Genomic DNA, 12,654 nt, shown 5'->3' on the forward strand with positions numbered 1-12,654 from the left:
ATTACTCACATATGACCTGAAATCCTGCTGAGTTTTCTGACATGACATATATCCTTGTTGATATTGTAGGATGAATAAATATATTGAATTCCAATTTCCCTCAATTTGGTTCTTCAGATTTTTTAGGATGAAGCGATTCGAAGAAAGTTCCCCAAGTGAGTGCCAGAAAAACTATTCCTGTCAACAGTTTAGTGAAAAAGAAACAGTATTAGCTTTCTTGTTGCTCTGCTGTGTTGTATCTTAACAGTGCAAAATAGAAGACAATAAATAATACTTCAATTCAGAATATCCGCTGAAGGCCCAGAACTCACCAAACAGCATTGTGCAACTTGACTGAGCAAATTAAAGGCTGATTTCATGTAGTTAGAAAGGAATCTGTCAATCATTGACACATACTGCTGTCAGTTTCAAACATTGAACTTCTACTTTATGATCAACTTCCTGAATTTACTTACTTTGATAGTCAAACTTCCGATTTCATTAATTTATTCTACCATTCACATCAGTATTTAAACTATCAGTATTATTAACAACATCCAGGTCACTACCCACACTACATATTTTCCCAGTTGTGCTCAGTTTGAACTATGAAAATAACTTAAAATTACACCCTGGATTTGATGGGGAACATATATATATAATATAGACAAGACGAGGTCAATTAATAGCTATAAATGATACAAGTCAAGGCATGACGTCAGTTTTTAGGAAAACATGTTTATTAAAAGTAAACAAGGAATACAAAATATATAGGGAAAAAAAAACATCAAATGGGACAAGAAATACATGACTCGGATCTTTCTCAATGTTTATAGAGTTCATCTTAAGGATCAAAATATACTATTACAATTAATCAAGTGTATTCCGACATACATACTTAACATTCAGCAAGTAAATTCCTGAACTTTCGCACTTTAACACTGCGACCTGTGTGCACGCACCACACTTCTGGCTGGTTTATTAATTCTTTCCACTTTAGATGAGTATTTCCCCTTTCCTGCACACTTTACATTGCAATGGGTGTCCCTAACCTTAAAAAGAAAAAACATGTTTTAATGCGCTTTGGGGGGGGAGGGATTAATCTAACTGTACACATAAAATTACGCTGAGTGGTAAAACGTCCTACCAATATATACACATCGATAACCACACACAATTTAAAAAATCACATAAACGGCAAAATATACACAATTCAAAGAACAAAAACATGTCATATTTTCCATAGCATCACCAAGAAAAGCATGCCACACTCAGGCAACTCTCACTCACACATTCTCGATGAAAAATATTAATGAAATAAATTTCACACTTTGAGCAATCACTTCCTATTCAGCGTAGGTTCCTGAAATAGATTACATGACACAAAACCAGTCATCTGGTGGACCTTACAACATCAAGCATAAATCACTGTGGTTTCCTGAAATAAATTACATGGCACAAAATTCAAGAAAATAAACAGAGAGGGCTTTGACCTTCATCACATAACTCAGTGTTGGTCTCTGAAAAAGATTACATGACACAAATAATCCTCAGCATGGTCATATCATAAAAGACAAGTCAAAACTAAGCGTCACACAATAAAAGTCTAGTCTACCGCATCAACCGTAGTGACATGGACAAATACCAAATAAATCAACAAATTAAGCCGCTATACAAAACTCTCCTCGGTAGAAACACAAATCATCCTCGCCTACCATATAGCTGAATGACTCAAAAGTGGAGATTCAGTCCCCAAAATTGCAGCAAATACAAAAATATCTGGGGTCCAACCCTTAACACACGCTGCTCACAAGTCTACCTGAGGCAAGTTACTCAAACATGAAAGTGCAGGCCTTTAAGAATGAGGAACGCGTCCTTTCACTCAACATCACACAATATATCACATCCTTAAGTTTTCATATCCAATATAAATAGAAATGTTGTCTTACTTTTGCTCTCAAAAAAAAGCAATATCGCGCTTGTCATATACAAGAGCACTCGCGCTCTTTAAGTTAAGCTTTAAATAAAATGACCAACTCTGCTATAATAACATAACTAGAAATAGACACAATTCTTGTTTGAAAATCTGTAAAGTTACTGAAACGTCTTACACATTCCACTTGAGTAAATCGCATGAATTATAATAAAATAATAATGACAAGATTTAAAGAAATCTGATTATAATATTCCAAACTTGAAATATGAAACTGCTGTCAAGGAAAATAGTGAACCAGTCACAAATTCACACCCATAATGACAACAAGCTATTGGCACCGCAAAGTATACTCATATTTACATTCAAATAACCATGAAGATGATGCTAACAAAGGTCGTGGATCCAAGCTCCACCAACACACACCTTCTCATCCACACTTCGTACAATAAATCGGAAAAACGTTACGGCATGTTCTTGCACACTTTGAAATCCCATTATCTAATGAATCTGGCCTTTCCTGACTTTAATTTAAATCCTTTTTACATTTACAATTAAGTCCCGAGACGTTCACTAGGTCTCGAACATCAAAGAAAAACCAATTATGAAATATGGCTGACTTCTTAAAAAAATCTGACATTAACCACTCAGCTCTAAAATCATGATAAAAGAAAAAGGCAAAACTGTGACCTCATGCAGCCGGTCCACATGTACTTTACAGTTATTTACATTTAAATATATAAGCTTCCTTACACTGAGATAGGACGTAGTCCTCCCAACCAACAGCTAAACCTGCTGAAATTAAATAATAAATCCTAACCTATTCCCTTTGCTACATTAAAACATGTGCGCAAGTACATTATGACAATACAAATCTAATACTCATCTTTTTGTCAATTTCGCCGCCTGCCTCCGGTCAGCCGGCTCCCAATCCTTTTAGCTAGCCATCTTCACTGTGATGTCTTCAAGTTGAAACTCATGCCGTCTGTGGATCTCCATTCTGGGGTAGAAATCACGTTCCCAACGTCTTCCTGCATCCGCTGGTTCAGAACCTTACTACAACATTCCGTTTATTCATGGTATTACAACTGAGTCAGTGCAACCTGCCAGGTTGGGCATAGTTTCCCGTGACCGTGAAAACCAGTTCTTATTCAGCTGTGCAACAACTCTCTGCTTATCTAACTCTGTAACTGTGTCAGTTTTCCCTCTCACTCTGTACTTCACCCATATTATGTCAAAGCTCTACATCTGGTAACGATACACAATACTGGACTAGAAACTGTGTCTATCAGACTATCAGGTCTTTGTGTCCTAGGAAAATTACTTTACTCCACCCAGGTATAAACTTGAAACAGGCAGGCAACTATGTGCGTAAATGTTCATATCGAAATGTTCTTTCTGTCTAAATATTGCAGACACTAAAATGTCGAATTTATGAAGTTCACTTCCACTCAGAAATGTTGGTGCGTAAAGATCAAGTTGTTGTCTCTGCATTGTTCATACGTACAGGCCCCCCAGACTAAATAAAGTCTGAGCATATTGAGCTAGTGTTAGAATGTCCCAATAAACGATCAAAACTTACAATACCTGACTTCTGTAATGCTACACACGTGGTAAGTAGACACTTCTTGTCGACTTCACTACTTCGAAGACTCATGCTAAATAGAATAGCTAACCCACTCGCTGGTCACTTGTATTAATTTGCCTTCACAGTCGTTGTCCTATGCTCATTCAGGGCACATCTCTCGTTTTAACCAATGTATTGCCAACATAGAAATGATGCTACCTTTTCATTGGTTAAAATCATCGCGTCACCGAGCTCGATAGCTGCAGTCGTTTAAGTGCGGCCAGTATCCAGTATTCGGGAGATAGTAGGTTCGAACCCCACTATCGGCAGCCCTGAAAATGGTTTTCCGTGGTTTCCCATTTTCACACCAGGCAAATGCTGGGGCTGTACCTTAATTAAGGCCACGGCCGTTTCCTTCCCACTCCTAGGCCTTTCCTGTCCCATCGTCGCCATAAGACCTATCTGTGTCGGTGCGACGTAAAGCAACTAGCAAAAAAAAAAAAAAAAAATCATCGCGTCACCTATGCTTACTGTAAACTCATGTCGTAAGATATTCTAGCTTTGTGTTGGGGTTTCCGAAATGTGGTCCGTTGGTCTCTCCCATTGTTTCCTGTCATTTCCTTGTTCTCAAGCACGCACATGAAGGTCGTACGCGCATCATGTAGCAACTCTTCTTTCTTAATTTAGCTTGCGGACAATAGACCCTTGGTGCCAAACTGCCCGTCGAAATTGTGAAACGTATGCGTTGGTCACTGCAAGTTACCAAGACTTAATAAAATATTCACTGTACTCTCAATAAATGAATGAGCAATTAAATGGCACTTATAAGGGCTCAATATCTCATTACTTAGAAAGTCAATTCATTCTTCAACTCTGCACTTATAGAATTCAATTCACACTTACAGAATTTATTTCATTACTCTGGTTATCCACCTTATTCATAAGTAACTGAAGGATACTAGTAATGAAAGTCTCAACTTTCTGTTTCCTTATCAACCCTTACATGCTAAGTCTGAGTTGAACGACTCAACTCTTTCCCAGAGTCCTCAGTTGTCCGTGCCGATAGAACTTGATTACTATCAGCCATTTCACCATTCTTACTCGAATTACATAAACTATATGCTGTGGCGTTTAAAAAAATTCTTATCCTCATTCATTGTGACTAAAACATTAACAATATCTCTGTTTCTTAATTTGATATTTCCTGGCTTGCTAAAACATTTCTTTATTCTTCAAAATGAATATCACACACATTTTAAAAAGATGCTTCACTAACATAATATTTCGAATTCCACCCACACCTGACAAATGCACATACCCTTACGAGCTTGAGAGATGTACCAATCATTCAGCCACATGTTGGAGCAGCATTTGTAATTTTATTGTATTTGCCTCACAGTTGGGTGTCAGTTGTATCACCATTCATAACTTCAACTTACTTGAAATAAAATAATTTGAAATATCTGTAATTAGGTGGCCAGAGTTCCAAAATTGATCCCTTTAATTTAGATAAAGCATGATAAACTTTCTCTTCTCTACTAGGACATGTACTTGAGGCTGTATATTTGTGCTCTCGCTAGAGGTTTTAACCTGAAAACTACTAAACGGGTGGGAACTGCACCAAGGTTATCTACCTAAAATAAAACCTCCACAATGACTTGGAATAAAATAGGTATATTCTAAAATGACATTATCCATGGAAATCCATTTCATCAAACCATTATAACAAACATAAACAACCCTTCAAATTAAACAAACGAAAGACTGGAAAGTTTTACCCTCACACAAATCTAAAGGTGAAATAAATACATAGGAAATCAAGCACTATGATTTACTACTATTTGTAGTATTTGTGTAGGCAATGGCGAACAATGACAACGGCAACACACTTCAGTAATTTGTGCAACATAACACAATTTTCAGGGATTGTTTCAGTATCCTGATTCAGATTACCTTTGTTATACTATACCATTTTAGCCACTCACATTTTAACACTGGTATAATCATACCGTTCATTTTTCAAGAACACGTCTCTTTCACAAGACTCAACAGCACCTTGAAACCAGCAGACCACAGACTGTAGCAGTTAACAACACATACAAAATATCAACCAAGAGACATTAGCCGGTAGATACTGGACGATAAACAGCCCATGAACACGTACATCAAACAACTGATAACAGTCCATAGACCAGGGGTAAAGAAATTTTCTCTGAATTAAGGAGCAAGCCTAAAAGTTCAGGATCCAGCAAGAATCCCACCAAACTTAGACATACAGTGTTACAGAATAATGACCTAATTCTTGCATGATCGTTTGAGACCATGGATGTGCCTTGTGGTCTAGCAACTGAAAACCAATGATCCACAGCCCGTGTGGGATCAAATTCATTTACTGCAGGTACATTCATATTACAAACCATCAAATCACGCAAATTATTTGTTTCTAATGATGATCTGAATTTGTTTTATCAGAAAAATAGTGCATATAAATAACATAGGCCTAAGTTTTTTCCTGAGTCATCTTACCGTCAATGCATTTCTTGCCTGGGAGAACCAGAATCTTTGAAAGGAACGTTATGTAAATTCAGACCTGTTTCATCACCATTATGCATATTTATAGGCCCATATACTGCAGCTAGTTTCTCAGTTTTTTCTTTCTGGTCCATTGCTATATGCATGTCATTAGCTTCACCAATCACAGAATTCAAAACAATGTTCTAGAGATTTTTGAAACTCTGGAGCCACTCCCTAGATGCATTTTTCTTTTCTAATTTTCTTGCATCTTCAAAGCTTCCAACTTGGAACAGTTTTCCTTAAAAGAGGTAATCTATTCACTCTTGCAAGAACAAGCCCTTGAGGCTGGTGTTTGAGGTGAAGCCTCACTGCGGGGTGCTGGAACCAACACATCACTTTGCTCTACGTAGCCTGGACAAGCCGGAGGTTGGGAAAGCGGCGATCCCAACTTAGGGGGAAGGTCATGGCTGTTACCTCAGTCATGATAATGCCAAGTGGAGACCACGTGAGTAGGCCTACTGAAGGGGGAACAAACCTGGCTAGGTTCGAGCTAGGGGCGGACCGCTGGGTGGACGACTGAGGGGCGTGGTCTCTGCTATGGAGAGCTTGAGTTGCGGGAGGACGATGTCTGGCTGTGTGCCTCACCACGGATGGTGAGAACGACGCTCAGGACCCTAGAAGGGGCAAAAACCCTATGATTGATTGAAATATGAATGCTTATAAAGAACCAATTTCAAAAACTTCAACATTAAGGGAAGCCATGGAAGCTCCAGTAGAGGAGATCCGGAAGCAAGCCCAAGATTTAAAAAATGGAGACAGAAGTCCCAATTGGACAGGCTGTTGCCAACTCAAAACAAGAAATGACAACAGAAGCTCCAGTAGAGCAGACTGCTACCACAGGCAAACCAGGAACGTCCGTAGAGACAGAACTGAAGATTTCTGCATCGAAAATCAACAGATTTCATATTGACGGACCGCCTCGCAACAGTGCATATTACAAGGAAAGGAAGAGAGCGAGGAAGAAAACCAAAATAGCGGTTGGAATTTGGATGGAGAAGAAGCCAAGGAACAGGGATCGGTGAGAGGCTATCCCTCCGACAACGCCCAAAAGGCCAAGGTCGGGGGATAGTAAGTCATCAAGTTTGGCTACAAAACCGCCCGCCAAGAAACAGAAAGAAGAGACGGTCATGTCCTTTTCGGAAAGACTAACTTCAATCAAGGTAGCAATAATACCTAAAAGTTTCCAGACGGGAAACTGAAGGAGGAAGATGTGAAGGAACTTTCATCTGCTCTGATAACGCAAATGAAATCATTGTCAGACGGATGCCTTCCAGGCTTCCTTGAGTCTCCAAGGCTGGAAAGTGGAGCAGTGGTACTGATTTGTGTAAATCCAGAAACTAAAAGGTGGCTGGTACAGATAGTGGCCAATTGCAACCCTTGGAAGAGGGAGAATTTGGAGGTGGCAGAAGCCAAGAAGGTGCTGAATACTACAAAGGTCATTACCAAGTTTCCTCCTCCATTTGACAAGATGAATGTTGATTATGTGCTTGTCAGGATACATCAGCATGACACCAAACTTCCGACGAAAAAGTGGAGAGTGCTGAATGGAAAAACTACTGATGATAAAGGAAGGACAATTGTTTTGGCCCTTAATAAAAGAGATTTTGAAGAGCTCAAGAAGAGAGGCCTTAAGGCCAGGCTCGGACTTGGGCAGATCAATTTTCAAGTAATTAAGGGAAAAACAAAACCTAACGTTGACAAGTATGGTATTGAAAGTTCTACAGACCAACCTACAACATAAAAAATCAGCTGTGGCCAATTTAGTCAGGAAGTTCAAGTCCAAGGCTATCGATGTGGCTCTTATACAAGAGCCATGGGTAGTTAAGGGCAGATTAGCAGGACTGGCGGAATCTGGAGGTAAGCTAATGTACGGTACATCGAATATGCCTAGAACACATGTACTTGTGAGCAGAAAACTAAAATGCCTTCTGTTGCAAAAACATTGTTCAAAGGACTTAGTGGCGGCCAAGATAAAACTTGGAAATTGGGAAGTTCCCAGAGAAATAACCATAGGCTCTGCATACCTCCCATATGACTCAACTAATCTGCCCCATCAGAAGAAGTTGAGAACCTAATTTGGAATGCAAAGAGGAAAGGCGTACACCTAGTCCTTGGAGTAGATGCAAATTCACACCACATGGCATGCGGCAGCACGAACTGCAATGCAAGAGGTGAGTCTTTACTAGAGTTTATTATTGGAACTGAGTTGACGATACTAAATGTAGGAAACAAGCCTACATTAATGAATAAAAATCGTAGTGAGGTAATAGACATTACACGAAGCACTATGCATATTGCAAACTTTATTAAAGACTGGAAGTTGCTGGAGGAACCATCATTGGCAGTTCACCAGCACATCCAGTTTACAATAGATGCGAGACTATGTGGGATTGAGATGTACAGAGACCCAAAAAGAACTAACTGGGTTAGATACAGAGAAGTTCTAGGGAAGGGTGTACAAAAAATTCCAACTAACGTGAGAGGACAGAAAGAATTGGATGAGGCAGTGGAACTATTAGAAAAGGCCATTATAGACTCATTCCATGACTACTGTCCTCACAAAGAAAAGAAAACTAAAAAGTAAGGTGGTAAAACAACAAACTAGCCAAAATAAAAAAAGAGGTTAGAATGTTGTATAGAATATCATCTAGAAATGGTATGTGGGACGTATATCATAGGAAACTCACTTAGTATAACCTAGAGATACGGAAAGCAAAAAGAAAATCTTGGAGACTGTTCTGTGAGAAAGTGGAATCACACACTGAAAGAGCAAGGCTCCAGAAGGTTCATAAAGCAACCCAGATGGGTCGTTTACGCAGGCGGGGAAGGACACACTGGAGATACTAATGGCATGTCACTTTCCTGAGGCTGAGGAGATGACAGAAGAAGAAACGGTTGGAACACAGACCGGAGCTCAAAGAGCAGACTGGAACTGTGCCAACAGAATAATAAAACTCAACCCTGTAAAATGGGCAATCGACAGGTTTCACCCTATAAAGGCTTCGGGGCCAGATGAGAGACTTCCAATACTCCTACAAGAAGGACGTGAGATACTCGTCGATGCCCTGACGGACCTCTTCAGAGCTAGTCTAGCTTTAGGGTACATGCCGAAATCATGGTCTGAAGCTAAACCCGTATTCATATCTAAGTGCGGAAGGGTAAAGTATGCCCGAGCCAAAGCATACAGACCATTATGTTTAACCCCCCTCATGCTGAAAGCAATGGAAAAAATTCTGGATAAATATATCAGAAGAACGGTGCAACTGAACTCAACGTTACATGAAAATCAGTTTGCATAAAGACCTGGCAGATCCACTGAAGTAGCACTCCACCAGTTGGTTTGTAAACTAGAGGAAAGCCTAGAATATAAGGAAATTACACTGGCGGCATTTCTAGATATAGAAGGAGCCTTCAGCAATACAACCTATGACTCTAAGATCAAAGCATTGGAAAAGAGCAAGGTGAGTAAAACCGTCGTAAAATGTAATAAATCCATGTTAGACGGAAGGAAGATTAAAGCAACCCTGTTTGAAGAAATGTTGACTGTTAGGGCCACTCGAGACTGTGCTCGGGGAGGAGTTCTTTCTCCTCTGCTGTGGAACCTTGTGGTGAACAAAATCATAGCTATGCTCAACGAACAGGTTTTCTATACACAAGGATACGCAGATGACCTAGTGATTGTGGTACGAGGTAAGCTGATGAGTGTTATTCAGGACCTCGTGCAAAGATCACTCAACCTTGTGGAGAACTGGTGTCAGGAAGAACAACTATCAGTCAACCCGAACAAGATAACTCTGGTCCTTTTAATAAGAAGGAGAAAATTAGAGGGAAAGAGATCGCTAAAGCTGTTTGGACAAGATATATATATGGAAGAACAGGCACTGCACCTAGGTGTAGTTTTAGATAAAAATCTGACCTGGAATCCACATATAGAAAGGAACATAACCCAGGCCAAGAACTTGCTGTATGCATGTAAAAGAGCCGTTGGGAAGACATGGGGCCTAAGACCATCAATGGTAATGTGGATATACACAATGATCATTAGACCATTGATGGCCTATGCTGCAATCATCTGGTGGCGGAAAGTAAGTCAAGGAAAAGTCGGCAGTAGATTAGATAGCCTACAGAAAATGGCATGCATAGCCATAACTGGGGCTATGAGAACTACGCCGACAGAAGCCTTAAATACTTTACTAGACCTCCCATCACTGTGCGATTTCATAAAAGGACAGGCTAGAATGAGTTCGTGTAGACTGGCACAATCAAAGTGCTGGAATGCACAAAGACCCAATCTGGGACAGTGTAAAATGAACAGAGTAATAACAGAGGAAGTTCTACACATGCCTTCTGATCATATGATACCAAAGTACAACTTTGAAAAACCATTTGAGACCCAGATAATAAAAAAAGACTGAGATATCAACAATTGGAATACTGAAAAAGAAAATATAGTGTGGTGGACTGATGGCTCAAAGACTGTGGATAGCACAGGAGGAGGGATCAACGGGGGAGACCTGAGAGATCAATCCAGATAAGCCTGGGCAAACATACTACAGTCTTGCAAGCTGAAATGATAGCTATCACAACATGTCTTGAAGAAAATCTGAAAACGAACTATAGGAATAAGAACATTTTCATTTTTACGGACAGCCAAGCGGCCATTAAGACGCTAGATGCAGTCCGGATAATATCCAGAATTGTCTGGTATTGCCACTTGCTTCTCCTGAAGCTCTCAAAGTACAACATTGTCAAAATAACATGGGTAACAGAGCATGCAGGTATAGAAGGAAATGAAAAGGCAGATAAACTGGCCAGGAAAGGGGCAGAAACACATTTTGTAGGCCCAGAACCTGTATGTGGGATTTCCTATGGACAAGCCCGACACTACATAGGAAAATGGGTACAAAAGAAACAAATGGAAAAGTGGAAAAATACTCCAGGATGCAGGCTTGCAAAGGAACTGATAAAAGGACCAAACAAGAAGCATACTAAAGAACTGTTGATACTCAGCAGAGAAAATATAAGATAGGTAATAGGACTGTTGACAGGACACTGCCATCTGAAAAAAAAAAACCACCTACATAGAATTGGAGTAATAAGGAACAACACATGTAGGAAATGCATTGAAGCAGAGGAATCAGCTGAACACATAATTTTCGAATGTGAGCCACTAGGAAGATTCAGACTCTCCACTCTAGGACTGCCAAGTGAAGAGAGAGAAAAAATCCAAGAAGACCCAATAAGAACAACCTGCAGCTTTGTGAAAGGAGCAGGGAATGAAGGCAAAATATGGTAACAAAACATCTTAGAGGTTGACGCTAATTAGGAACTAATATTTAGAGGCCCCATGAAGAAAAGAAGAAGAAGAATCACTATTGCATGTTTCTGTGGTGGTTAGAAGTTTTGTGTGTTGCCTGAATTTGAAGAGAAACTTGTTGGAACAAACACACACTCAGTCCCCGAGCTAGAAAAATTAATTAGAGGTGATTAAACTCCCCAATCCAGCCGGGAATTGAATCCGGGACCTTCTGAACTGAAGGCCTCTATGCTGACCATTCAGCCAACGATTTGAACAAAACAGAATCATTATTTCTATCAGCATTAATATTCAACTTTCTTAGTAGAATAAAGCAAAAATAATTATTTAGTTTCATTATTTCTATCAATTTTAACATGCAACTTCTGTAGTTTCAATCTTGCCACCTGATGTTTAATGCCGGGCCAGCAGGTGTGCCACTGTCAACATGTCTCTCTTTCAGTTTAAAAGAGGAGAATATGGAAGTGTCCAGTGTCGTCTACAGTGTATTTGACACAACCTGCAGTCTGCCATCTTTTTATGAATACAGTAGTGTGCTGTTTTATTAGAAGCATTGTCATATCATTTTGAAGCAGAGTAGATAATGATTCAAGAGAACACTGGAGTTGTGTGGATTCTGCCATAATCATTATCATAATTATGAAAGGTTTTGTGTTTTCTTTATATTGTTTCCTCTTCGCACACTGACCTTTCATTTCATGTTCCTATAGTTTCTGTATGTTACTTGATATTTTGTGATATTTAAAGCTATTTCTTTTCAGTTTTGACTCAGGCAATTTATAACTGTTTGGTTCTTCAGTCTGTCAAAAGTAAGTAAATTTAGAAACTATCTGAAAGGAATCAAATTAATTAAAAATAGAATGGCATGTTTTGTTCTTGAAAGAACATCAGATTCTATCAAATCACACTAGAAAATATTTAGAAATGTTAAGTTCTGTTTTTAAATTCTTAAATTTGAGGGCAAGTTAATAAGTATCTGCAATTTTGCTCAAAGTGTCTCTAGGTTGGCTCTGTGGCATTGTGTGCTCACCAGCTGCTAGGTGGCACCGTTGTGTACGTCTTTGGTAGGTTACAGCGTTATAGTCACTGTTCTAGAACACTCTATCATCTGTTATTCGGGATCATATCATGCACTTGTTCAATATTGGCATCAGATGCAAGCCCGAATCTTTCCTCATCCTTCACGCTCGTGCGAACCCTTTTGAACTGTTCAATCCACTGGTAAATACTTTGCTGTGGCAAAACATTGTCCCTGTATTGTGCTGAAAGTCTTCTATGAATTTC

General features: G+C 39.4%; 1 protein-coding gene across 4 annotated transcripts in view; it reads left to right on the forward strand.

Moving 5' to 3' along the window:
* The window catches only part of LOC136866238 (transmembrane protein 53-B), a 195,093-nt gene that overhangs the window by 66,983 nt on the left and 115,456 nt on the right, over nt 1-12,654 (forward strand). The gene's annotated exons all lie outside the window — the stretch shown is intronic.

This window comes from Anabrus simplex, chromosome 3, assembly GCF_040414725.1.
Source record: "Anabrus simplex isolate iqAnaSimp1 chromosome 3, ASM4041472v1, whole genome shotgun sequence".
NCBI classification, from domain to species: domain Eukaryota; kingdom Metazoa; phylum Arthropoda; class Insecta; order Orthoptera; family Tettigoniidae; genus Anabrus; species Anabrus simplex.